Here is a 15,538-nt window from a genome sequence, read left to right as displayed (position 1 = left end):
CTGTTTTTATTTTTATTTTACTTTAAGTTCCAGGATACAAGTGCAGAACGTATAGGTTTGTTATATAGGTATACATGTGCCATGGTGGTCTGCTGCACCTATCAACCCATCATCTAGGTTTTAAGTCCCACATGCATTGGCTATTTGTCCTAATGCTCTCTCCCCTTGCTCCGCACTGCCTAGCAGGCCCTGGTGTGTGTTGTTCCCCTCCCTGTGTCCATGTGTTTTCACTGCTTAACTCCCTCTTATAAGTGAGAACATGCAGTGTTTGGTTTTCCATTCCTGTGTTAGTTTGCTGTGGATGATGGCTTCCAGCTTCATCCATGTCCTGCAAAAACAGATCTCATTCCTTTTATGGCTGCATAGTATTCCACGGTGTATATGTGACACATTTTCTTTATCCAGTCTATCACTGATGGGCATTTGGGTTGGTTCCAAGTCTTTGCTATTGTAAATAGTGCTGCAGTAAACATACGTGTGAATGTGTCTTTAGAGTAAAATGATTTATATTCCTTTGGGTATTATACAGAGTAATGGGATGGCTGGGTCAAATGGTATTTCTGGCTCTAGATCCTTGAGGAATCGCCACACTGTATTCCACAGTGGTTGAACTATTTACATTCCCACCAACAGTGTAAAAGTGTTCCTATTTCTCCACAGCCTCACCAGCATCTATTGTTTCCTGACTTTTTAATAATCACCATTCTGACTGGTGTGAGATGGTATCTCATTGTGGTTTTGATTTGCATTTCTCTAATGATCAGTGGTGTTGAGCTTTTCTCATATGTTTGTTGGCTGCATAAATGTCTTCTTTTGAGAAGTATCTGTTCATATCCTTTGCCCACTTTTGAATGACTTATTTTTTCTTGTAAATTTGTTTAAGTTCCTTGTAGATTCTGGATATTAGACCTTTGTCAGATGGGTAGATTGCAAAATTTTTCTCCCATTCTATAGGTTGCCTGTTCACTCTGATGATAGTTTATTTTGCTGTCCAAGGCCCAAACTTAAACAACATCCCCCTCCCTCTCCACCTTTATTTCGGAAGGAGGTGAGATCAAAGTAGTTCAGATTTTTCTCCAATCATCCATTCACTGTTTTGAGAACAAGGATGAGTATTTAAAATCAAAAGAATACTATAAACCTCAATTCATAATGCTAAAATTCTGGTGCTACTTTTATAATGTGGGGTTGCAAGTTTTCTTTCCGTTGCTACAGTTCCCTCTAATCTTGCAGCCATCTGTCCCTGCCCTGATGAAAGTATTATAGAATACCCTTTTGTCCCTGACCCTGCTGGGAATACACACATGTTAGCTTGAACCACATGAAATTGCCATTTTGTAGGTCATAAATGGTTAAGTATCAGTAATTGTATGTGGTTCAACCTAATAGTAACTTCCAACTCCATATATATATATACACACACACACACACATATATATACACACACATATATATATATACAAATTATATGTATCTCATTGAATTATACCCTTAGCTCTCAGTCTAACTGGTACTTGCTTCCTGCCTTCCGCTTCTGTCTCCACCCCATCTACGCTAGATTTTTCTATATCATATCATCTTGTTCTTTCTTCCACCGCACTTAATTATGAGTGTGTTTATTATTTAATGTCTAATACTCTTAACTAGACTTACATAAACTTTACAAGAGCTGCATATCCCTGTATCCCAGCCCCTGGGACAGACCTGGCACATCACAGACACTCAATAAATGTAATCTGAATTAATGTCTATATAATGTGGCTCTCTTCATCTGCAGACAATGTTTTTTTCTGTTGCCAGAGTGTCCTGTACACAGTGTGGTCCTTGCCATTGTATCTGGATTGGAATTTAAGCTATTAGAACAACGAATGGTTCTAATCCTATAGAGAATACTCAAGATACCACGTAACTCTTCCTTTCCTGTCTTTCCAGCTCTTAGGATACTTTATAAGTCACAGTTTAGTGGGGATTCACACACTCATCCATTTAATCTTTTTTGTATTCATCTATCCATGTATCCATTCATCTATCTATTTGAATGCTGAGCACTCACAATGTAGCCTTTTCTACTTGCCTGGAACCATGTCTTACCCATGAGAGGGGGCACCAAACTCAATAAGGCTTGGTTCCATCCCCAGTGAGCTCATGTAAGCAGAAATTGAAACAGAGCTGATAAGTGCTATTACAACAACTCGTAAAAAGTATCATTGGAACACAGTGAGGGACATGACTAATTACTGGCAGGAGAAGTAAAGAAGGCTTCACAGAGGTAGTATTCACTGGACCTTGAAAAGTAGGAGTTCACTGGGTTGGAGGCAGAAGCTATTACAGGCAAAAGGAAAGCCTAAAAAATTAGAATAAACCCAATAGTCTTAGATGTGACCAAAATAAATCAGGGAGTAGATGAGTATTTGTTAACCCTTTATTCTGAATGTAGCCTCAGACCACAGAGGGCTCTCTCTTTATTTCCTAAATATAGAACATGTTGTGCATTTGTTACCCACATTCATGCACAACTAATTCCATTTTCATAAACTTTATTGATTCTACCATGCCCTTCACAGCCACTGATTTTATATACTCTTCCCATCAACTTTAAGTTTATCATTTCACTTTGTACATATTGTAGTAATTGGATTGCGTGCCTTAATGGCGCGATAAGTTTTTGCACACTTTGCCAGTGACACTGCTGACTTAACACAGTTTGTCTCACTTACTTTACTGCATTGTTCTTATTAATTCTTCTACAGCCAACTAAGCTATTTCTCCTGGGAATTGCCGGGGAGACAGAAAGTCTTATTTTTGTCCCACTTTGCTATTCCTAGAGATGAGTAGAATTTCAAATTATTCTTACTTTCCAGTAAATACAAATCAGGGGTTGTTTCAGTTATCTATTGCTACATAACAAACAACCCGAAAACACAGTAGTCTAAAATAACAGCGGGCATTTGCTATATTTCACAATTCTGTGGGTTGACTGTGCTCAACTGGGTGGTTCTTCTGCTTCATGTTTGTGTTGGCTGGGTCTATAGTCATTTGGAGGCTTCACTGGGCTGGAATGTTGAAGCCAGATCACTGACATGGCTGGCAGTGGTCACTGGCTATCAGCTATAAGCTCGGTGCTGTTGACCAGACCACCTTAGGAGGACCCCTCCATGCAGCCTCTCATAGCACGGTGTCTGGATTCTAAGAGGCAACATTTCCAGCACATAAAAGCAGAGACTGCAGATCTCTCAAGGCTTAGCCTCAGAAGTTATGCAGTGTGACTTCTGCTACTTTTCATTGGATGAAGCAAGTCACAGGGCCAGCCCAGATTCAAAGTGAAAGAGTACAGAGTCTGCCTCTCCATGAGAGTAGTGGTAGAGAATTTGCAGTCATCTTTAATTCATTACAGGCAGATCAATTCCTTTCTGAGGACATAATGTACCACAAAGGGTATCTCTGACATTGCCCTATTGTTCTGCAAATGTACTAGTGCATTACATTTCTTAGAAAATCACCTAAAGGCCCGGCCCTTCTCCCACTTTTAATGTATCTTACTATTATGGAAAGTAATTAGGTTCAGGAACTGTGCATTTCTTTGCACTGCTAGCTCATTGCTATTGATGACCATTAGTAAATAAAAGCATCTCATTTTTAAATTTCTCTTTTGTCTTTATTGCATTCTTGGTTGAAATAATACCTCTATATCCTGTATGAACTAATCAAAAAGAGCTCTAATCAACGCAGGGGAGCATATGTAAATAGTCTCTCTTGAAAACAAAAGTGTAAACATAAGCACAATTTGCTAATTATTCTGATCTCATGTTGAGATGAACTCTTAGTCATGACATTTATCCAAGACAATATTTTTCTGAACAAGTATTTTTCTAAACAAACCTGGTATTTCCTTCCTTCCTTCCTTCCTTCCTTCCTTCCTTCCTTCCTTCCTTCCTTCCTTTTCCTTTCCCTCCTTTCCTTCCTTTCCTCCCTCCCTCCCTCCCTTTTGAATGCTTTGACTTGCGTCGCCCACTTTGGCACTGTTGATAGAAAGATGAATGAAACAGAGACCCTGCCTTCAATGACCTCACAATCTGAGGAACTAAAATGTGTACAACTTTATATACAGCATGCTAGATAATGATGAGGGCAATCATGGTATAAAGCAGGGGGTGAGGAAACACAGGAAAAAGGGAGTCAATTGTGCCCAGGAGCATCAGGGAAGGCTTTGCAGAGCATATGGGAGAGTGACCCATGCCGGCAGAAGGGCAGCAGAGGACTGGGCAGCACAGGGTGAGGCTACATTGAGAACAGCATTGATTGCCGCACTTTGGCCAACTTCTTACAAGTGGTGATGAGAGAGCAAAGGCTTTTGGTGGGTTTTGTTTTTGTTTTTGTTTTTTGAGACAAGGTCTCGTTCTGTCACCCAGGCTGTATGTAGTGCAGTGGTGTCGTCATAGTTCACTGCAGCCTCAAACTGCTGGACTCAGGTGATCCTCCCACCTCAGCTTCCCAAGTAGCTGGACCACAGGTATGTGCCACCATGCCTGGCTAGTTTTTTCAATTTTTTTATAGAGATGGGGGTCTCACTATGTTGTCTAGACTGGTCTCAAACTCCTGCTCTCACGGGATTGTCCCGCCTTGACCTCCCAAAGTGCAGGTTTACAGGTATGAGCCACTGCACCCAGCTGGCAAAGACTTTTAATAAATGCCTCCAGGTTGGTCCCACTCTGTTGGGGCATATCTGGGCACTAGGCCTTCCAGTTTACCTCTTTGTACCCAGCTGCTTCTCCTGCCCATGGAATCATGATGTGATTGGACTTCAGGCTTCCCATCCTTCTTGGCTCTCATCATTGTGCTCCTGCGTCGTGGGGCTCCCCCAGCATGTCCCATCAGAGATGTTCCCTCTGCCACTCTGCCCTCCCTCAGCATCCCCATCTCCTAGTAAGCCCCGATCCTTTGCCTTGTTGGGGTAGGAGGTTAGAGAGCCAGAGCCTACGCAAGCAAGGTCACTGAAATGGTCTCAAAGAAGAGAAAATAGAAAATGTGAAGACTTCTTGTTGTCGCCCCACCTTTATGCTTCCCACTCTCTGAGGTCCTGCTCCCTGGAGAAACCCTCCTGTCCTTCAAGGATGGCACCTCTGTGACCTGGTCCCTGATCTGTCGGGGTCGCTGCAATTTCCTCTTAACCCTGACAGCATTTAAGCCTTTTAGGGAAATGATCACGGTCTGCACTTGTGTCAGAGTTGTCATTTTTCAGCTTGTCTTGTCCCATTTCCTGCCCACTCACTCTATCCATGTTTTTTGAGGGCAAGATGCATCTTGAATGCTTTTAAAACACTTCAAATAAACAGGACATGGGCACTGTAGTAAATGCAAATAAGCAAAAAGAAGGAAAGAAAAATGATCAATGATGCCACCACTGTTAACATTTTGGTATGTCTTTTGTCCTTTATTTTGATATGCCTTTTTTCTTTGTATATTTATATATGTAATTTTTTAAAAGCCCCATTACATGTGCTGTTGAGCCTTGTATGTAGTAGGACCCCAGGAAATGTTTGTTAGATGAATTTTCAGTGAGTAAATGAGTGAAAAGTGATCTACTGAATGATTCTTTGGAAATCTTCCCAGGAGATAACTCATCCCGAGAAATAATGTGTGACTGACTCCTAAGAGGAGAACAGCTCCAGAATCTTATCTAAATGTGTAGCAAATGAAGATAATTTTGAAACTTAATTCACCAACTCATCCACTTACTTGTTGAGTACCTACCAGGTGTTGGGCTTCTATGCTGGTCATTAGGTGCAGTAATAGTGGAAGCTCTGGTGACCGATTCAGCATTTTGGAAGAGTGTAAAGACGAGTTTGTGAAAGAATTTCAGCACTGTTATGTGGGGAGGGGGGTTCCCAGCTGTTAACATTCATCCTCATGTCTGTTTGGTGGTTATAGCCTTGGAGCGGACCTGTGTCTATCAGGGGCTCTTAGCTCAGTCACTTGGCCCTGCCAACCATCCAACCTACTTTTCTTCAATTCCTGGGGCCTCCCAGGAGACTTTCCCTCTGAAGATAGAATGCACAGAATGTCAGCCGACTCTCCTGATTCTCTGGGCAGAGTGTGTTCGTATATAGCCAGCCTGGCTTACTAGTCAGTCTCTGGGGAGTTTAACAAGGATGGGGGCCCCCTGAATCCTGGCACCTCTTTGAAAACTAACAGAGCTGAAGACCAGATTCTGTGGGCAGGTCAGGGCAGTCAGAGGCAAGGACCTGGGTGGGTCACCGTTTTTCAGCCTGCCAAACCCTCCCAGTCCCCTACGATACAATGTTAGGGCCTGAATGACGTGGCTGCTGAAACTCTCGGCCCCAGGAACAGAAATCAGAATTAAAATTTCAAAGCCCTATATAATCTGTAAAGGTGCATGTAAACAGTATTACTGCCGTCATTATGAGTACCGGAATTCTGCAAGTGCTTGGCGATAAGGAGCCTGTATGTTTTTAATTTCCTCTAAGACACTTAGAATAGCCATTTGGTGGCCAATATGTTCTCAATAGCTGCTGCTGAATAGTAATAATATGTGGTTTATGCAATATCCACGCTTATACCTTCAAATAAACATTTTTTCCCAAGCATTGAAATCCATGGACAACTTTGAATGGTGCACCAAAGTTCCAGAGTTCTTTATTGATCTTTTCTTTCCATTTTGGGATTTTAACAAAACGGTTGTTGGATATTAAAATCCACATAACATGAGAGCATAGGAGCATCATTAAAGATGAGAAATTATTGGGACAATGAGATACCTGACACCAGTCAGGGTGGCTATAATAAAAAGATGGATAATAACAATTTCCACATGGAGATGTGGAAAAATCAGAACCCGCATACACCAGTGATGAAAATGTAAAGCAGTGCAGCCACTTTGGAAAATAGTTTGGCAGTTCCTCAAAATGTTAAGAATAGATTTATCACATGACCCAGCAATTCCTCTTCTAGGTCTATAACAGAGAGAATTGAAAGCAAGTGTACAGAAACTTGTACATAAATGTTTGTGGCATCATTATTGATACAGCTCAAAGGTGGGAACAACCCAAATGTCCATGGATGGAGAAATGGGTAAATAAAATCTGGTACGTACATACAACGGAAAGTTATTCCACCAGAAAGAGGAGTAGATGCTGATAATGCTGCACCATGATGGACCTTGAAAACACAGCGTGGTGTGAAAGAAACAAGTCACAGAAGAATATATATGGTATGATTTTGTTGATATTAAATGTTCAGAGACAGAAATAGTGGTTTCCTGGAACTGCATGGGCATGTACGTGTGTGTGTGCATGCATGCGTGTGTGTGTGTGTGTGTGTGTGTGTGTGTGTAGGGGGAATGGGCATGTAGAAAGAGAAAGGAGGGTGACTACTAAGGGGTATGGGATTGGGGGATAAAAATGTTCTAAAATTGTGGTGATTGCACAACTCTGTAAATACACTGAAAAATATCAAGCCAGGTGCAGTGGCTCACACCTATAATCCCAGCACTTTGAGAGGCCAAGGTGGGAGAGCCCTTGAGCTCAGGAGTTCAAGACCAGCCTGGACAACATAGCGAGACTTTGTCTTTACTAAAAATAAAACATTTAGCCAGGTGTTGGGGTGTGTGCCTGTGGTCCCAGCTACTCCCAGGGGGATAGTGGGGGTGGGGTGGGGGTAAGGTAAGAGGATTGCTTGAATCCAGGAGGTTTTTTAAAAGCAGTTGTTTTTAAAAAAGATGATCAAGCAGATAATTTTAGAAGCAGCTCAACTTTTGTTAATGTTCATTTATCTTCTAGTTTGATCATCCTTTCATAATGAGCTCCACAACTGCAAAACTGAAGCTGTGACACCCACTACACTTGTCTCCCTGGACTCTGGAAGGGGCTGCAAGTGAGGTTTGCATCTGACTCTTAGCCTGCCTTCCTTTCCCAGAATCCTTAGTGGGCCGTTTGCCTATTCTGCAGCCTTCGCCTTGGTCCCTTAGGCTCTATAAATCACACTTTCCATTCTGACCTCTCATTTTAAAGTGATCTGAGATATTTTGAATAAAGGATGAGGCAGCACATAAAAATAACTAGTATTGTACCGATTTGTCTCATCTGGTAGTTTGTGATACATATTTGTAAAGTTCTAGCAAACGTGAGAAGCCACAGAAAATTGCCTTTTGTCCGAATACAGGAGCTAGATTTTTTTTCTTTTATGTTATTGATCAGTGAGGTAGGTGCAATGATATTTTATTTCATAGTTTTCCTGCAGTAGCAACACCCACCCAGCCTGCTGCAACTGCCCGGCCAACTAAATGAGCCAGTCATTCTACAGGAACGTCAGCCATGGAAAAGTCAAGCTTGCTGGATTCACGGGCCAGGCAGCTCCATTTCCCCAAACTGCAAATGCAACTTGAACTATACGACTTACTAAGGGAGCACTTTGTTACAGACAAGTTCGAAGACTCTGTTTGACAGTTGAAGTCAGACCGTTTTGATTTTTACATAAAGATAGTTAAACATTGTCTTGACAGGTTTATTCTAATTTGGTAAAGGCAATAATTTTATGGGATGGTAACTGTTTCCTTGCAGTCATGATTCCTGCTGTTACTCTTGCATTTTCTTCTAATTGGCAGATTGATGGGTTCCCAAGAATTTGCTTAAAAACCATTTGCAGAGGAAGAGGGACAAATCAGAGGGTCGTGCTTTCTCTCCTGAAAGACCACTTCTAGTAGTGTGGGCAAGGGGTCTATTTTTACTCACAATTTACAAATTATTTTTGGCATATTAATAGACTTTTGCCTATTTAAATTTAATTTGTATGAAGGCAATAAATGTGCTTAGTTTAAAAGTCAAATAATACTACAGGACTTATGAAGAAAAACAGCAATCCTTTCCCGACTCAACCCCCTCCTTCAATTCCTGTTTCCCAAAGGAAATTCCTTTCATCTCTTTAGCCGTTCCTCCTGCTATGTACCTTCATATTTCTAAATAACAACATTATACTGTTTTCTCTTTTTCACTTACAGATATCACCCACCGAATTCCTGCTATGAAAGATCAGAATTGAGCTTTCTTATATTCCTCTGCCCCGTCATCCTTGAAAATTTTTCCTGCTCTTCTGTGGAAAATCCTCTGGCTTTTATTTATTTTTATTGTGGTTGTTGTTAATCTCACGTCTTTCTCTTTCTTGACAACAGTCTTGGTTTGGTGGAGTGCATCTTCTAGTGACTTCTCAAAAAGTGATATATGGAAGGTACATTTTGAGGCCTTGTCTTAACCCCCTCATCCTCAATTGAAAGCTTAGCTGAGTATAAGATCCTAGTTGGAAATTATTTTCCCTTAGGATCTCAAAGGCATTTTTCCATTATCTTCTAACATGATGATGATGATGATGATGATGATGATTATTATTATTATTTTGAGGCAGGGTCTCACCCTGTCATTCAGGCTAGAGTGCAGTGACGTGATCACAGCTCACTGTAGCCTCTATCTCCTGGGCTCAAGCAATCTTCCCACCTCAGCCTCCCAAGTAGCTAGGATGACAGGCATGTGCTACTACACCCAGCTAATTTTTTTTATTTTTACTTTTGTAGAGATGGAGTCCTATTATGCTGCCTACGTTGGTCTGAAACTCCTGGGCTGAAGTGATCTTCCCGCCTTGGCCTGCAAAAGTGTTCGGATTGCAGGCATGAGCCACCATGCCCGGCCTGACTTCTAATTTCTGGTATTGGTATTGAGAAGACTGATCCCATATTTATTTCACCTGTGACCTGTTCTCTCTCTCCCTGTTAGAGCTCTCAGGATCTTTTCTTTATCCTCAGAACTCTGAAATATCATTATGAAATGCTTTGTTATGAGTCATTTTCATTAAGTATGCTGGGCTTTTCAGCCCATTCAATCTGAAATACTACATCCCTCAGGAAAATTTTTTGTATAATTTTTTGATAATTCCTTGGTCCATTTTATCTGTCCTTTCAGAAATTAGACCTTCTGAATTGATTCTCCAATTTTCTCTTCTCAATTTCTTTGACTATTTATTCTATTTACTGTGAGAGTTACTCAATTACCTTCTAATTCGTTTATTACATTTAAAATTTCTGTTATCATGGGTTTAATTTCCAAGAGCTTTGTCTTGTTTGCTGGATCTTCTTTCTAGTATCTGATTTTGCTTACTCTCTGAGGATATCAATCTCTATTCCGGAAGCTTCCCCCTGCTCCTTGCATTGCTTCTGTGTCCTCTACAAAGCCTGCATTATGGGACAGCTAACTCAATGTGCAGCTTGAGCCAAAGAAACAGAAGGAAATCACGATTGAAACCTGCTTCTTTTTGCCCCTGAAGACACTGCTCCATAGTGAATCTCTTTGTAAAACATTTGACTTCTCCTTCCTTTCAGTGCTGTTGCTTTTTCCTTAATCAAGTGTCTTAGTCAGATTTTAATCAAAATTGGTATTGGTCAGGACTCTCCGGAGAAACACACACACACACCCCCCCACACACACCCACCCCCTAATGGTTCTCTCTCTCTCTCTCTCTCTCTCTTTCCATGTATATATGAAACTTGGAAACCACCTATTTGTCATTCTTGTTATGTATATGCATATGGAGAGAGTGAGAGAGATTATAAGGAATTGGCTAATGAAGGCTGGCAAGTCCCAAACCTGCAGAGTAGACCAGCAGGCTAGAGACCCAGAGAAAAGCTGATGTCGCACTTTAAGTCCAGCTATCATTTGGTGGATTTTCTTCTCTTCTAGGTCTGAACTTAAAAAAAGAAAAGAAAAACAAACAGAAACTCTCTGAAACTGTCCTTATTCTCACAGCTTCTAATATCACCCCTGTGGGAATCCATAGTGCCTCAACGTGATTTCTAAATCGTTCTGTACACAAGACCTGGTTCTGCCTCAACTACCACCTACAGGACAGTTCCCCTTGAAGATTTTGGTGCTTCAAATGTAACACTTTCACACCAATCTAATATCAAACCAATTTTCCACAATAGGAACTTCTCGCTCCAGCAGTCACTCTTCTCGCAGTCTCTCAGGTTGAGACTCAGAAACCACATGTTCATCATTCTCACCTTGTCCCAACAGCCATTAGCACCCAGCTGATGCTCCCTGAACTGTTCTCCTATTCCCTCCCCATTCGCTGTTACCCTCTTGATGTGGGATGTGCTTGGTCATGTTCTGTGCTCCAGGGACTGTAGTGAGGCCCAGCACTGTGAAAGGTATAAGACATGGTCACTGTTCAAGGAACTCACAATCTACAACCTGGAAGCACATGACACGGCTGGCTTGTAAGTCCCCTCAAGTTAGGGGTGTGTCTGGGCATTGTTTAGATGCCTATTGTTGCAGGTTGGGCTACCCAGGAAGCAGGCTCTGAGGCGTAGATGAATTTGCAGGAGCTTTGTAGGGGGTGCTCTTGGGATGACACCTGAGGGAAGGGAGGGGAGGGAAGCAAGGTCGGGCAGGGGGAGGAGTCCAGCTGCGGTGTGGTCTCAATGGCAACCTTGGCAGATGCTAAGGAGAGTTCTGAAGCAGAACTTTTCAGAGTTGTCCCAGTTGGGGAATAGGGGCCAGCATGTTATACCTCCAAGGACCAGTCATTGGATGCAGCAGGCCACCCCGGGAAAGGGGGTGACCTTGGATGAAGCGGCTCCCCATTGGGCGAGGCAATCTCTGAGGGCTTCTTGCCAGCAGCAGTCCCTGCAGCTGTAGAGTGGCCCTTCATCCCTTAAGGGGCCTGTGGGTGATGCAGGCCTGTGGCACCCACCAGACCTGTGGATGCTGGTATAGTCTCGACACCTCAGCATAGAGAACAAATAGGGGTTGAGTAAGTAAGCAATTCAGGAAGACTCAGGTAATCTTTTGGTAATCTCAGGTAATGCATTCTGTTTATTACATACCTATTCCCACTTCATCAGAATGGGTTAGGGATTGAATTAAAAAATGGTACGATCACAGGCCCTGCCTGAAAGAAAGAAGCTTATAGTCCGACAGGGGCTACCAAAAGGTAAGCAAACAGGACAACATAATGAGAATCAGAAAACAGAGGGTTATGGAGTAAAAACACATTTTCAAAGAAGTCCTAGGACATGACAAAATGCTAAATAAAAAAAAGAGGACACTGACTATTTGTGTAAGCACTCATTTTCCAGCACACACTTTTGTTATACTGGTGCCAAAAAATCCCTTGTAATTTGATTTTTAAACTAAGCAATTTTTTAAGTTGCCAGTCACCTAGAAACAATAAATGCACTGAACTTTTTATCAGTCAAGGTTCCTTCTCCATCTTCTTACGGCATTTTTTTCTTTTCTGAGTATGAAAGTTTTACAAATATATACATGGAAAAAATACTGGAAAGAAATTCATCAGAATGTTAACAGTGCTTATAACCCCCAAGTTGTCAATTTACATGTATTTTTTCCCTTTAAGTTTTTTTTTTATTTCCCATATTTTCTACAAGTGTGAGTGACTTTTATAATCAAGCGAAATATACTTTTTAAATATAGGGTGAAAGTGTTGTGACAAAACTGTGTGAACACAGAAGACGAAAACGCAGAGCAGCAGGTGAGGGAGAGCTTCCTGGACGAGGTGTCACCTGCACCAAGCATTCAAGGAGAGCTGGGGCTGGGTGAGGAAAGGATGGTGTGCATGGTGCTGCACTTGAAGGGCACAGGCAGAAAGAACAAAATGTGCCATGAGTGTGAAGAAGCCCTAGAGTGTGAAGAAGCATGTTGGGTGAAAGGCTGAGAAACAGGGAGCCCTTGAGAGGGAAGAGATGAGGCTAGAAGGGCAAGAAAGGGCAGAGGATGAAGGGCCCCCAGGGATTAGGGATGCCGATCTGGAAGCCCACGCCAGACACTTGCACTCAACCTCTTCCAGCTTAAAAGGCTTCATGATTGAACAGGGTATTGATTAATGGATGCTGTTTTGTGGAACTAATTTAGAAGTAAAAACTGATTTAGAGTGAAAAGCTTCATGCTTGACATGAAGTTTCTCAGCCTAAGCAAAGTGACCTGACTCAGGCAGAGAAAGTGGTCTGTCAATGCGAGAGATGATATAGACATGACTACACACACACACACACACACACACACGTACACACACACCACCCCACACCCTTAAGACTCTGGAATCTATATTTAAGAAAAAAAAAAAGAAGAAAAGAACCAGCTCAGGTTCACTTTGCATACTTTAAAAGTAATAACCAAGATTTGCAGGTAGCCCTTATCCAGGGATCTGAACTCTCCGCAGGTCATTAACAATGTTAACTGTTAGCAGCCTGGGAATCCATTAAAAACACATGTCGGGGGCTGTGGTCATCTAATGCTGCAGGAATGCATTTGGCTGAGCACTTAACTTGCCTTTGCAGAACTCAGCACCTCTCTGTCGTCCTGTGTGCCAGCTGGGCTGGGTTTGCTGGAGACACCCTTAGGGCTGTTTTATCTGGGGACACCCACACTATTAGCACCCACACTCGTTTCCTGTTCCTGCCTCAATTTTGCCTGTGTCTGGGAAGAACTAGTGGGCACTGCAGGCCACTGGTTTTTCTCCTAGCCCGGTCCCTCCTTCCCTATCCCTGTGGCACTCACTGCCTACTTGGACTCTTACTACATCCAATCAGGATCTGCAATCCGCTTCCACTTGCAACCTTGCTCCCCTCCTACTTGCTTGCACCTGGCCACCTGGGCGATCTCTGAAACAGAGACGGAGGAGTCCTTTACTGGCTCCAAACGTGAATGACCCCCAGTTACCTGTGGCAGAGTCCAACTTCCCTACCATTTTTTACATAAACCTCCTACATCAAGGTCCTTCATGGTCTGGCCAGATCTTACCTCTGCAGACCCGTCACCTACCATCCCCCTTGGACTCCCTCTGTGCCAGCTGGCCAGGAGCACCCTGTCCACAGAGCGCAGACATTGCTGGTTCCCCCCGAGGACACTGCTCACACTTAGCTATTAAGTTGGTGCAAAAGTAATGACAGTTTTGGCCTTTTTTTTTTTTGAGACGGAGTCTCGCCACGCTTCAGGCTGGAGTGTAGTGGCTGACTGGCTCACTGCAAGCCTCCGCCTCCCGGCTTACGCTTTATTCTCCTGCCTCAGCCTCCCGAGTAGCTGGGACTACAGGCTAGTTTTTTTTGTATTTTTTAGTAGAGACAGGGGTTTCTCACCGTGCAGCTAGCCAGGATGGTCTCGATATCCTGACCTCGATCTCAGCCATTCTCGCCTCCCAAAGTGCTGGGAGGCCATTTTTAAAAAGTACTGTAAAACCATACTACATTTTGCACCAACCTTTTCCAACCTTTTTTTTGCCTTCTTCTCTGCCAGGATGTGGTGGAAAGGATAGGCTTCAGAATCAGACCGGCCTGGGTTTTAATCCTGTATTAGCGTCACTAAACATGTGATCTAGAACAAGGTATTTCATCTCCCTACACTTCCTCATTTGTAAAGCAAGGATCTTATTCTCTCCCTCAGAAGGCTATTGTGAGGATTATATCCAATGTTTACATAACAAAATGTACAGGGGGACATATCCTGTTGACTTAGGTTTTGACTGAATTTCCAAATGGAGACATAGGGGAAAAGGAACTCTGTATTTGAAAGAGTGGAACAAGAAACGTCCCTCCGGATTCACAAAGGGATTCAGCAAGCATGACCCTAGCAGACTTTGCAAGAGGAGGCTAGAGCTTCACTGCACTTCATAGGGCTTACATATTAAGTTTACCAGGTAGCCCCATGGGGGCCCTACTTCACGGGAGGGGAGAAGGCAGAAACCTCCCTCATGATATATGGCAAAGCCTTTTCTAAAATACCTTCCTGCAACCCGCCCCCTATATATATAAAATATTTATTTATTTATTTATTTATTTATTAGAGACAAGCTCTTGCTCTGTCACTTAGGCTGGATTGCAGTGGTGAGATCATAGCTCACTGCAGCCTCAAACTCCCGGGCTCAAGCGATCCTCCTGCCTCAGCCTTGTGAGTAGCTGGTATGCCAGTCATGCACCACTGTGCCTGGTGTCTTTACACAAATAAAGATGTTAGTTAAAAATCATGAAACCACAACACATGAAAGTTTCAAGGTGGAAAGGCAGAGAAAGGCAGCTGATTCCTGACAGAATGACAGGGCAGTGGCCAGGGTTGAGGTGGCAGTAGCCAAAGTGTCTTTTTTTCCGAAATCTCTGCTGAGAATGTACTGTCCATCTTCTTCTAGTCAGGGATTGACTAGTTGGTTGTAAGGTTGCCAGCTTGCTCAAATAAAGACAGGAGACTATTAAACAGGTATAGGAGTGGCTCATGGAAGTCAGGAGCAGCTGGTCTTCATGGGGATTACAGACGGCAACTGGGAAGCTGTCAGGGACTCAGGCAGATCTAAACTGCATACGAGTCTGAAGTTTTGTTTTAGGATGACTTGGACCTTATCATGTCTGCAATTAGGACTGTTTTATTTCTATTTGTAGAGGCTGGGTATCATTCTGTCATCCAGGCTGGAGTGCAGTGGCATGATCTTAGCTCGCTGCAGCCTCAAACTCCTGGGCTCAAGTAATCCTCAT

At 42.7% G+C, this 15,538-nt stretch overlaps 1 long non-coding RNA gene across 1 annotated transcript; it reads left to right on the top strand.

Annotated features, from left to right (window-relative positions):
* Nucleotides 1-5,433: 5,433 nt before the first annotated feature.
* LOC108585037 lies at nt 5,434-11,439 on the top strand. Its single transcript, XR_002520991.2, has 4 exons — nt 5,434-7,228; nt 7,797-7,895; nt 9,185-9,240; nt 9,581-11,439. It is a non-coding gene; the product is annotated as an uncharacterized LOC108585037 (long non-coding RNA).
* Nucleotides 11,440-15,538: the final 4,099 nt, after the last annotated feature.

This window comes from Papio anubis, chromosome 4 (assembly GCF_008728515.1).
Source record: "Papio anubis isolate 15944 chromosome 4, Panubis1.0, whole genome shotgun sequence".
NCBI lineage: Eukaryota > Metazoa > Chordata > Mammalia > Primates > Cercopithecidae > Papio > Papio anubis.
Note: the sequence above shows the minus strand (reverse complement) of the source record. Positions and strands in the feature narration are given on the sequence as shown.